We start from the raw sequence: 11,410 nt of genomic DNA, 5'->3' as shown, positions 1-11,410 counted from the left end.
ATAAACTTTGCATACCTTTTGTTTTACCCTCACAAAACCCACACAGGCCTTTATCTGTCCCCATGCACCAGATTCATTCTACTACAAACTTTACTTCAAACCTTTCTTCAAACCTTAAGATGCACATTTTTGCTCACGTCGTGATATTTTTACTAATTGTACACGTGTCTTTTTAATGAACATCACGTGAAGGCAAGGTGTTCAAGGGAGATCACGTGGTCTCAGCTCTGTGAGAAAGTATTGTGCTGACATCTACTGGGAATTAGACTACAACTATATGGTGAAATCGTTCAGTTCAATACAATTGTCACTCATCGTCAGCTCTCATTCTTTGTTCTAGTTAACTATTAAGATAATCAAAAAAAATTAAATATAGTATTTATTATCTCTTTTTATTTATACATTTCTTGTTTTGTTTTTTCCTCTGTAAAGCGGCCCCAAGTGCTAAATACAACGTAATGTTGTTGTTGGTATTATTATTAGATAACTATCTCGGAAAAACAGAACTTCAGAAAAAGGGTTAGGGTTAAAAAATATATATTTTATTTTATATATTTTATAAATAAAAAAATGTTATTAATCCTGCGGAGTTCGCTTCTGCGCAGGAGGTGCGCATTCCAATTCTGCGCAGGAGATGAGTTCACTGCTACGCAGGAGGTAAAGTAAATACATTTTTTTATTAAATTAAAACAAAAACAAAATTAATAAATAAAAAAAAAAAAATAATAATAATAAATAAACACTCCTCCAGAATAAGTACATTTTCACCATTTTTGACTTTTCTGCAAATTTTGGTAAGCATGTTAAAGCCCTCAAAAAGCCAAATAATTTGCCTGAATAATAATAATAGTAATACTTACAATTCCAAAAGGGCCTCACTGCTTCTCAGTGCTCGGGCCCTAAAAACAGATGATATTGTATTTTCAACTTCAGTATGGTGATGGCTGCAAATTACATCTAAAGGAGAAAGAAGACACCTCAGACCAAACTAGTTTTGAGACGAGTCATAGCTTGTGTTCACCACACATTCCAATGAAAGCTTCAACGCAGCACGTGATACAGCTCTTCAGGCCGTCGCTCATGTTAGTTCAAATCTTTTTCTCAGACGACAGGTGCTAACAACAACATTACATATTGCTCTGTTGTATTCAAGCGTATATTTCTATCGTCTCCTAAAGCTATTTATTCAGAGTATTGATGTTGACGTTGATGTGAAGCTATGTGTCTGTCTAATCTTTTTACTTTGTTGCAATCATTTTACTTTAATGCTATATTATAGGCAACATCTTTGTGTCGCGCTGAGCGCTAAAGCATGTGAATTGTAAATGAAATAGGATTTCTGCTCCCTGTTGGCACTCAAAATGCAGCCCATAGTATGTCATACTGGTCTATATAGGCCTACTGCTTATATGCTTATGCTTATATATGCCTCTATTTTTGTGATGGTGAAATGACGTCATACAAAATTGCCCCACCAGAAATCTCAGGCTAAAATCGCCAATGGCGCCACATATGTGTCCACACAACAATGAATCATAATCCATAGCAGAAATTAACAGTTTCTTAATCAATCAATTGATTGAAAAAAATGAAATTTTCTATTGTTTAGAATGTACAGGCAGCATAACGTTCACCATGTGACTTTGATCAAGTGATCCCAGAAGATAACTGTAAGTATAATTCCTAGGAGGTTGATAATGTTTTTGTTTTGTTGTGTTGTTAATTGTGTTTTGTATTTTTATATTTTTTGTTTTAGTTGTCTGGCAAGATTTTAATATTGTTTGCCAGACTTCAAACTTTTCTTTCATGGTTGTTGGGGAAATGTAATTTAGACATTTACAAATCTGTGTTAGGATCAGGTAACTGATCACCGTCATCTACTGAGTTGGTGGACCATCTCTAGAGGTACTGCAATACAAAGTCGATCCAAGTGGAAAGCCCAAGCACACGTATTGTCTGTGAAACAAAAGCCTAATACCAGACTAATGGATATAATAGTTCGATGAGTTATTTTTTTCTGCCTATTGCCTAATAACGGTTACTATGTTACAGTCAAAGTTGAGGGGTGTGGCTCATTGTCACATCAGAATTTCCATTGATCTATTAGTCCCATTAAATTTAACCCCTTTTGCTTCTATTCCTTTAACCCCCTTTGCTTCAATTCCTTTAAACTCCTCTGCTTCAATTACTTTAACCCCCTTTGCTTCAATTACTTTAGCCCCCTTTGTTTCAATTCCTTTAATAAGAACTGAAGAGTCAGTCTGCACCAACCAGCCAATTGGTAGAACAAAGAAGATAAGAGATTTTTCACGGAAAACACTTTCCGAACAGCAAAAATAACAATTCTTATCACACATTAAAACAAAGAACAGTCGCAATGGAGTTCACTCAGAAAGTTAAACAAATGGACATAAATGCAGAGACTGTCCGCCCGTACTTTGACAACTTTTTTACGAAGCTCACAGCAGAGCAGTGGGAGCTGTTGAAGTCATGCAAACCGGATGAAGCTACAACATTTATGTTGGCAGAACTTCTGCTGAACTTAATGACGTCTGTTTCAAATGCCATTGTAAAGCGACGTCCTCGTGCACCCGTGTCTGAGGATAAAGTTCGGTCCATTCTGGGCGACACTCTCAACAAAAGTCTTTCACCAGGCAGCACAAGAACGTCTGAGAGTTTGGATAAACTCACAGACTTGGTTGTAGAGGAGGTGACGGAGACTGTCAACTCCACCTTGTCTGCAAGCTCCATCCGTGTGAGCTCTGAGAAGACTACACCAACCCGCCTCATTAACCCCGCTAAAGTCCAGAAGATGATCTGTTATGCCTGCGAGTCGTTAAAGACAGACGAACGAATCAAACAATTGGTCAAGTGTCAATCGCACAAGGGAAGTCGGGCCATTTCTTCAGAGGAACAGGACCCTTCAGATGATCCAATTCTGGTGTCTAGGACTTCTTCAAGCTCCTCCTCTTCACGAGTTAGCTCCAAGTCAGGTAGTTCCTCAGAGGGAGGTTCAACAGCAAGCAGTGTGGACAGTGTGAAGAGGCTTGTTCAGGAAACAATCAACAATAGTTTGACTGACATCACAGACTTCTTTAATGAGTTCAATGACAGCCTCTCTCTCAATTTATCGTTTTCTCCAGAGATTGATTTGGCTTTAGATGAAATAATTGAGTCAATCAGTGAGGAAAGCATAAATGGAAAGGAATCTCCAGACCCAAACTTCTCAATCGGTAAAGGAATGAAAAAGATCAATAGGCTTTTCATAAAGACTTTTGCCACAGCAGGGACGCTCCAAATACTGTCACAGGTCGCGAAAAAATTCAATCAGAATCCCAAAGTCACTAGCAGGAAGGCGATACAGTCATTGATTGCTAGTATTGACGCTGTGCTTCTGGAGAAGGAGAAGCCAGGAGGTGGAAATGAAAGTTCTGCATTCAAAACACTGAAAAAGCCTCCATCTAAAAAGGTTATTGTATTCACAAAACGGCTTTCTGATCTCATCTTTTCGCACATCGCACCTGGCAAGAAGTCAGACAAGGGTTCAGGTCCAGTGAAAAAGGTTTTTGTTCCTACTTCACACAGGGGCATATATTCAGACATTCAGACCAGGGTGTTTTGTTTTCTGTCCTTGATAAGCTGGTGGCTGAACAACCAAGTTAACTGCCACACAACCAGAGTGTCAGACGCTTTAATGACCATCGACTCATCGCAGTCATCATCATTAGAGGTCAACAGCATTGAGGAGAAAAGATCAGAGCAGACTTCATCATCAGAGGTCAGCAGCGGAGGGAAGAAAAGATCGAAGCAGTCAACACCGGCAGTGTTCAGCAGCATTGTGGAGAAAAGATCGAACAGTGGGAATAAAAGACCGAAGCAGTCAACACCAACAGTGGTCAGCAGCATTGAGGAAAAAAGAGTTAAGCAGACATCATCAAAGGTCACCAGCATTGAGGAGAAAAGATCAAAGCAGTCAACACCAGCAGTGGTCAGCAGAAGAGGGAAGAAAAGATCGGAGCAGACTTCATCATCAGAGGTCAGCAGCGGAGGGAAGAAAAGATCAGAGCAGTCAACACCAACAGTGGTCAGTAGCATTGAGGAAAAAAGATTGAAGCAGACATCAACAAAGGTCACCAGCATTGAGGAGAAGAGATCGAAGCAGTCAACACCAGCAGTGGTCAGCAGCAGAGAGAAGAAAAGATCTAAGCAGACAATATCATCAGAGGTCGGCAAAGAACGTGAGAACTCAGCATCGTCAGACAGGAGGGCCAGGGAGAAGACTGAAAAGATCCAGGCAGAGGTCAAATATAAAACGTATGTTAGTGTTCTCGTGGACAAGCTCATCACCCGAATCTATAAAAAGGCAAAGATGAGCTGTGCTGATGATGACACGAGGCGTCATCTGCTGGAGAGAATATGGGCCGAGATCGAAGACATTGACTCAACTTTTATCCCGAAAAGAAGCCTTGACGAGGCCATTTTAAAGGACTTCTGTAAGAAGTGGCCTTGTCCAGAGATGCTAATGTGTTCCCTTCTTGGAAGAGATCCAGCACTTGAGATATCAATAAGCTCCATTTTGAGACGACACCTTTGCAAAAAGCCTGGCTTCTTCTCCTCTTTCAGAGCAGGCATCTCTTCCTTCTTCGAGAGTTAATAGGTGGATGATGTCACTCCGATAGCTTCACTTTCAAATGTCAGTGTGGCAGTGGTGCTTGCCACGGGGCTCTCCCACCCGAAGCCAGAAGCGGAATGATTGCTTTTGACAGCTCTCACCTGAGCTGATTGATCCTCTGTGGTGCAGGTGTACCCCCTCCACATACCCCCTTCCCCACGGACAAGGAGAGGAAGCCAGCCCACCCCCCCGAGGCTCTCCAGAGGTCAAGCAGATGGGCGTCGTCGTTCGTAGTGTCTCTCCGGAGGCCGGGCAGGTGGGCGAAGCTGCCCAGGCGCCCTGGCTACATGACCAAGGCCTGTAGGGCAGGCAGGTGTCGGCCTCTCCGCCAACGAGGGACATACTGCGGAGGCTGCTGTCTACAATTGATATCACATGTTAAAATAATTAGTGCAAATGGAAATAATCTCAATAAATCTCAAGTTGATAGTAAAAAGTCCTCAGGAATTAATATATTATTTTGTCCTTTTTGGGCATTATTTCCATGTCTGATGTGGAACTGTAAATGTTTCACATTGTAAACACGGATGGTCTTGACTTCAGAAGAGGTAGGTTTTTAGTTTGCGGCAGAAGATGTGTATACTTTCTGATGTCCGGATGTCGATGGAGAGCTCATTCCACCATTTAGGAGCCAGGACAGCAAACAGTCGTGATTTTGATGAGTGTTCAGCAACGAGCCGATTGGCCGGAGCAGAGTGGAGTGAACGGTTATGTAATGTAATAAGTAAACAGAACTGTAGCCTCATTGTACAAAAAATAAATTTGCCTGAAGTTTTTCTGTTGGTTTTTCAATTAAAGCCCTTTGAAAAAGCAGAACTTATCATTTACCAAGCTATAAAATAACAGTTAAAACGTTTTAAAGATAGATTTTGACACAAGGGTGCAAATGTACACAAATTACGGATTTGTAATTATTCAACACAGTATATATAACACAGTGTAAATTTGGGCCTTTAGCAAACCCAGGCCGGTCATTGACTTGCAGAGAGAGTCTACTTGTCTGATCAGTCTGACCTCTGACCCTTATGGTTTTCACATGGACAACTTCTCTGCCTTAAGGTTGTTCTGATGTAAACAGATCTGTTATTTAGTACTGAAATCTTAATGTATAACTTCTAAACAAACTTCTTAAAATACATTTTTATAGACTTGCTTTCGTCTGATGTCATGTTTTTACTTGTTCATTTGTTTTTATATTGTCATATTACTGCTTTTATGTTATCAAGTTTTCACGTGACACAGCTCTACATCTACTCATTTAATCTGAGCATGACCACATCCTGCTGATGGCAATTTACTTTTCTTGCTGCTGTCAAAGCACTTTGTAAACTCGGTTTTTCTAAAAGTGCTATATAAATTACTAATCATTTTCTATTCATCAGGCAAAGCGCAGACCTGAAAAACTGGATGCGATTAGCACAATAAGCTAATGTTAACAGTGAAGTTAAAATAACCTGAAAAATTGTCAACTTTCTAAACTTTCCAAATGAAGTTGATGAGTCATGAGGATGAGTGTGTTTGGAGAATAAGCTCCACAACATAAGATATCTAATGGTTGTTTCACTCGCCAACCCATTTGACTTGACTACGTTACACAGATTCTTATTCTGCAGAAACAGATTTACTGTGATCAACTGAAACGTGAGTATTTAAAGTCACATCTGCATTTTAAGAGCAGCTGTTTAAAGTAGCATTACGTCTCCTAAAGCTCTTTATTCAGAGTATTGATGTTGATGTTGGTGTGAAGCTATGTGTCTGTCTAATTGTTTTACTTTGTTGCAATCATTTTAATTTAATGCTATATTATAGGCAACATCTTTGTGTCACGCTGAGCGCTAAAGCATGTGAATTGTATTTGAAATAGGATTTCTGCTCCCTGCTGGCACTCAAAATGCAGCCCATAGTATGTCTTACTCGTCTATATAGGCCTACTGCTTATAATAATCAGCTAGTTTTGTGACGGTGACATGACATCATACAAAATTGCCCCACCAGAAATTTCAGGCTAAAATCGCCACTGATAACAACACTTAAGTTTATTAAGTTTAGAAAGTAGGGGGTATTTTTCTGTATGAATTAAGAGGGACGTGATTTTCTCTGAATAGTAAGTTATTCTAGAAATAAATAGTAGCAAGAGGTTTTCGAATTCACAAGTCACAAGTCGTTCATGTTGATTGTATTGCTGTTATGTTATAGCACCAGCAGAGGGAGCCATCTTCTTACGTTGAAAATATTTGACTCATCAAAACTCCATTCAACCTTCATAGGGGAGCTTTTTGCCTTTCTCAATATGTTTCAATGATACATCAATACGATTTTAAATGAAGAGATTCATCTTATTTCAGGACAGTTGATTGTTTAAGTATTATGAAATTTCCGGGGAAATGTATAGTTTACAGCTGCAGCGGGCACCAGGAATCAATACAAATGTCTCAGTTTAACACTGAACGCAGATGAATAACAGAGTGAACAGAGAGATCACGTGCGTTCCACCTCAGGTTCAACCTTTAGTGACCAAGAAAGAGACGCAAGACAAAAATAAAAGATGTCGCCGTTGTTTCAACTAACCCATTGATATTTGAGACAGGATTTACTGTTGCTGGCTGAATGTTTGCTAATCTCCACTCATATCGTTTCTATTTCCCAGACTGTGCAGGCATTCACCCCCAGCCCCCCTTCCCCCAAAAGACCCCCAGTAAAATGTCTGCTGATTGGTGATTGGTTCACAGGAAACTGCAACCATGGCAACCAGCTGTTTGGTAAAATTCCTCTGATGGGAGAACTGGAGGGAAGAGATACTGGCCTGTAGGTAATACTCACATACTGAAAGACAGACACACACCCACACACTCCTGGACATCACTGGAATGATATATATTTTTTTTTTTACAGACGAAACCCCCTCCAGACAAAGCCGCCCCCCCACTTCTCTTCTTTAACGTCTGTTAGTGCTCGATGTCTGTGTTTGTTTTTCTTTTTGCTGCTTGCGTCAGAAGCCTTGAATGTTAGCCATGAAGGTTAGCACAGGGTTAAGTCAGTAGGTGGTGGTTAAGCCGAAGGGGAAGCGAGGTTCAGGGTCATGTGTGTCTGAGTGTGTCCACATGTGTTTGATGAAAGCCGCCCCAAACTGTCTGTAATTGGTTCCCAAGGGAATAAGATCTTAGGATTCTCCCCCCTCATCAATGGATCCTAACCATGAAAATATACACATTCAGAGCGTCTGCATGGCATCGAGTTAGTGAGGGACGACACTATAAAGACTCTTTGCCTGACCTAAATGTGTAAAAGATTCTAAAGGGATGGATGTCAGCCATTTCCACACATGCTGATCCTCTGTTTATTAACGCTCACGGCTCCTCATGGAAGACTATAATCAACTCAGAGTTTGTGTGTGTGTGGGGGGGGGCTGCAGAGGAGTAAGCAGATCGAGGAAAGGATTGATTTTGAGGACAAGCGCCCGTCTTGTGCTCACTGATTCATTTGGTTTCATTTGAAGCCGGAGCAGAGGCCGGCGAACATCATGGTGGAGGTCAGATGAGTTTCTAGGCTGGTTTAACAAACTGGATCAACAATGCAGGGAAAAATCATGTTTTCCTAACTCTGTAAAGGGGCCCCAGGAAAATGCTATTTAAATACAATGTATTGTTTTTCTTATTATTAGTATGAATCCATAAATAATCATCCAAGACAAAATGAGCAACAAAATGGAAAAAAACCTTGACTCTCATGTAAAATCCAACTTTCCTTTTGTATTCAAATGTCCTCAAGGTCATGTTCATATGTCTGTATCTGTAATCGCAATATTTCAAATGGCATTTACAACTTGTGGAGCTGAACTATATTTAAAGGAGAAATAACCAAGGAGATAATGAGGTAAACAAAACATCATCAGCAAAAAATTCTGTTCAAACCAGCATTATGAGATAAGCCACTGTGTTGACAATAGTCAGATATCGCCACCTACAGAACACACGGCAAAGAGGACAAGTAAACAGATGTCAGTGGAGTGGCGATAATCTCTCCAGTGATGGATACTCACTTTTAAAGGAGCAGACAGAAGACAAATCTGCACACGTGTCATCGATTTGACAACCGAGGAAAAACCAATCACTGTTTTATTGTAAGAAAATATTGGCTACAGTATGTTAGTCGAGTTTTTAACGAGATAATTATTGGACTGATTAATGATTGATCGAGTCTTTAATATTGCATTCAACCTGTTTCTCTCCTGTTAAACATGTCTGTTGTTGTTTGTACACATGTGAGACACATGAGCGTTGTTTTGGTAGCACGATGCTAATAGCCTCTTTAATTAATTCGATCTCTATATAATTCACTATACGCAGATGGTATAATGGAGAATGATCTGTATTCACCCCCTGTAGATAGAACGATCCCCCAGGAGGGCTCCCCCCCCCCATTTTGTCTGCATAGACTTGCCCTGCCTTGAGCACACAGACACAGACACACAGACACACACACACGCTCACACACACACACACACCGCTGCATGCTGTATCTAGGTATGAGACCGTTCACAGCTGACCAATCTCAGCCCTCTGGGTACGCACAGAAAGGACCAATCACAGCAAAGACAACAAAGCTAAAAAACAATGACTTCACACACAAACAGGCCAGCCGACATATGGCTATGTGACTCAAGTAAATAGTGCTATTAATTCTAAATCCCTGCAATTAATCCCCCCGGGTAGTTCCAGTGGTATTGTCCACGTAGTGTTTATAACAGCAGTGTTTACAGCCTGATATCCAGGCATGTATTGTGTTGGACAAGCTTAGGGGGTGACTTAACTGTACTGCATTAAATCCACAACGTAAAGGCTCTGCATACATCCCTGCTGTTATTGTCTAAAACCTGTCTGTCATAAAAATATGTAAAAACAAACATAAACCCTAGTGACCACTAATCACATCTAAAATAATGTATAATATGATCATATTAATGTACATCTACTCTGTTTAATAATCCCACAAAGGAGCACAGGTTGTTCGTTGTTTATTGAACATTCTTACTTGAGTATGGATACCTCTGTGCTTTACTTAAATAACCTGTGTGAAGCATTTTTTAATTGTTGTTAGAATTTGTTCTTAAGAAACGGATCTGATTACTTCTTCCATCACTATAGTACACAGAAGATACACTCTTATTTTGCCCAGCATATCTTCAAGTACCATTAGAAGCACGTGACTACTACTACATTTTATTCTGAAAGTTTTTACTTGTTTTAACTAAAACTGCCTCACACAGTAGCACGTATATAGTGAAACGTCTGTGTGGCTATATATGAGTAATAGTAGTCGTAGTAAAAATGGTCACATCGTTGGCAGCAAAGCCTGCGTGATCATGTACACGCCTACATGTTTTTATGCTTGAAGAGCAAAGTTGTAACATTTATGTCTGGAGTGCTGAAAAATTGAATGGGCTCAGTGTAGGGAAATTAAAGAGATTTCCCACGGGATGCTTTGTGGGTTAGCGCTGCACACACACACACACGCACACACACATGCACACACACACACTTTTACATACTCACACATATTCCAGCAGAACACATGCATGAACATTATATAGTATTTATAAAGTTGAAGAAAGAAGGTTGTTCCCAGGCATGTGATTGCACTTAAGGTTACAATAAAATATTCAGCGAGTTTCCAAAACGCATAATCTCGCTAGGAGTTAAAGGCTAACTTCATCAGCCCCTTCTACATGTATTCCATTTGATCTGTTTCTAGTCACGGTAATTAAGTTTATGATGGAAATGCTTGGGGGGGGGGGGGGGGGCGGGGGAGGTCCTTTCTCCTCTTTTTACACACAAAGCAAAAGGTCATTTAGTGTAGCGTGAACAGCTCTGTGTCAGGGAGATGACAGAGGAAAGAAACATCTTCTCCCTTCCTCTTTTCCTCTCTGTCTGGGTAATAAGTGATGCTGTATGGCTGAATGGCCTGTCATGTGAATGGATGGTCAGGCTACAGCACTGTGACACGTCTCCCCAAAATTTGTCTGATGCCGCACTGGGGTTCCACAGCAGCGGAGACAAGATGGGATATCTCTTCAGGATAAAGGGAACGGGGTGGGGGACTGGAGGATGCTGCTGGTATCACCCTCATCTCTCATTTCTACCACCCTGGTTATATACAGACTCCTGCCTGTCTTTTTATATTCTCAAGCTGCCAGCCCCCTGCTCTCTGAAGTACTGGCATGATGGATCTCCTCACCGACAAGGGAGAGGGGGGACCACAGAGGGAGCTATGAAGAGTAGGGGGGTTGGAGAGGAGCTTGTAGAATCAAGAGAGGGAAAGGCAAAATGAAGAGGGGGGGATGGGAAGACATTACATTTACAGTAGGATCTGCCGGGCTGTATCACATAAGAAAATGTGATCTATTGCTATTGTACTTCTTGAACATTTCCAGTGGCTGTATATCACGATCACTCATTCCAATCCAATTTAATTTCATACATCCATACACTTCCCTGTCTTCTGTCAGACAGCTGCCTCCATTCCCATCAGTTTTAATATCCTGAAAAGGCATGACCGACAGCAGCTCGGGGACTGGGCTGGTGTGAGACTTGCTGGTGTGCAGCCAGCTGACTGAAGCCGGCCCACTGGCTGGCTGGGGAGGGAGGGTTACAGCTCCCATCCTCAACCCTTCTCCTCACATTCACCTTGCAGTCCCAATTATTCAAGGCAGCGTGCACGAGCGCTCCCTGCCAGCCAGCC

This window comes from Pleuronectes platessa, chromosome 17, assembly GCF_947347685.1.
Source record: "Pleuronectes platessa chromosome 17, fPlePla1.1, whole genome shotgun sequence".
NCBI lineage: Eukaryota > Metazoa > Chordata > Actinopteri > Pleuronectiformes > Pleuronectidae > Pleuronectes > Pleuronectes platessa.
This window is presented reverse-complemented; position numbering follows the sequence as displayed.